The sequence below is a fragment of the Physeter macrocephalus genome, chromosome 1 (assembly GCF_002837175.3).
Source record: "Physeter macrocephalus isolate SW-GA chromosome 1, ASM283717v5, whole genome shotgun sequence".
Classification (NCBI taxonomy): Eukaryota; Metazoa; Chordata; class Mammalia; order Artiodactyla; family Physeteridae; genus Physeter; species Physeter macrocephalus.
In genome coordinates, this window is record NC_041214.2 from 95,786,017 (window position 1) to 95,787,986 (window position 1,970).

Below are 1,970 nucleotides of genomic sequence, written 5' to 3' on the forward strand. Positions count from 1 at the left end.
ATATTTTCTCAGTCCCTTTCTTTTTCTCTTCTTCTTCTGGAACCCCTATAATTGGAATGTTGGTACATTTAATATTGTCCCAGAGGTCTCTAAGACTGTCGTCAATTATTTTCATTCTTTTTTCTTTTTTCTGCTCTGCAGTAGTTATTTCCACTATTTTATCTTCCAGGTCACTTATCCGTTCTTCTACCTCAGTTATTCTGCTATTGATTCCTTCTAGAGAATTTTTCATTTCATTTATTGTGGTGTTCATCATTGTTTGTTTGCTCTTTAATTCTTCTAAATCCTTGTTAAACATTTCTTGTATTTTCTCCATTCTATTTCCAAGATTTTGGATCATCTTTACTATCATTACTCTGAATTCATTTTCGGATAGACTGCCTATTTCTTCTTCATTTGTTTGGTCTGGTGGGTTTTTACCTTGCTTCTTCATCTGCTATGTGTTTCTCTGTCTTCTCATTTTGCTTAACTTACTGTGTTTGGCGTCTCCTTTTTGCAGGCTGCATGTTTTGTGTTCCTGTTGTTTTTGGTGTCTTCCCCCAGTGGGTAAGGTTCATTCAGTGAGTTGTGTGGGCTTCCTGGTGCAGGGGAGTAGTGCGTGTATTCTGGTGGATGAGGCTGTATCTTGTCTTTCTGGTGGGCAGGACCGCATCCGGTGTTGTGTTTTGGGGTGTCTGTGACCTTATTATGATTTTAGACAGCCTCTTTGCTAATGGGTGGGGTTGTGTTCCTGTCTTGCTAGTTGTTTGGCATAGGGTGTCCAGCACTGCTTGCAGAGTTTCTGCTGAAAGATCAGCTGTTAACCTTATCGGGATTCCCTTGTATGTTATTTGTTGTTTTCCCTTGCTGCTTTTAATATTTTTTTCTTTGTATTTCATTTTTGATAATTTGATTAATATGTGACTTGGCATTTTTCTCCTTGGATTTATCCTGTATGGGATTCTCTGTGCTTCCGGGACTTCACTGACTATTTCGTTTCCCATATTAGGGCAGTTTTTAACCGTAATCCCTTTACATATTTTCTCAGTCCCTTTCTTTTTCTCTTCTTCTTCTGGAACCCCTATAATTGGAATGTTGGTACATTTAATATTGTCCCAGAGGTCTCTAAGACTGTCGTCAATTATTTTCATTCTTTTTTCTTTTTTCTGCTCTGCAGTAGTTATTTCCACTATTTTATCTTCCAGGTCACTTATCCGTTCTTCTACCTCAGTTATTCTGCTATTGATTCCTTCTAGAGAATTTTTCATTTCATTTATTGTGGTGTTCACAATAGATGGTGTTATCATGGTTTGTTTGCTCTTTCGTTCTTCTAGGTCCTTGTTAAACGTTTCTTGTATTATCTCCAGTCTAGTTCCAAGATTTTGGATCATCTTTACTATCATTACTCTGAATTCTTTTTCAGGTAGACTGCCTGTGTCCTCTTCATTTGTTTGGTCTGGTGGCTTTCTACCTTGCTCCTTCATGTGCTGCATATTTCTCTGTCTTCCCATTTTGCTTAACTTACTGTGTTTGGGATCTCCTTTCCACAGGCTGCAGGTTCGTAATTCCGTTGTTTTTTGTGTCTGCCCCCAGTAGCTAAGCTTGGTTCAGTGGGTTGTAAGCACTCTTTCATTTAGCTCAAAGCTTTGTAATGGTCTCGTTGCTGGCTGTCAGTGCAGCGGCTGTGCCTCACCTGCTTCTCCTCCTTGGGTGCTACATCGCTCGGAGCACCATGTTCCGCATCTCACCGGGAGCATGCCGGGCAACTGCTATGGGCAGGGTAGGGGCAAGGGGGGTGGGGGTCAGCAGGAGGGGGTGGGACGCTAAGTCAAAGCTTTCAAAAGAAGAGAGCAACCAAACCAAAAAACAAATCTACCAATGATAACAAGTGCTAAAAACTATACTAAAAAACAAACAAAACGGACAGACAGAACCGTAGGAGAAATGGTAAAAGCAAAGCTATACAGACAAAATCGCACAAAGAAGCATAC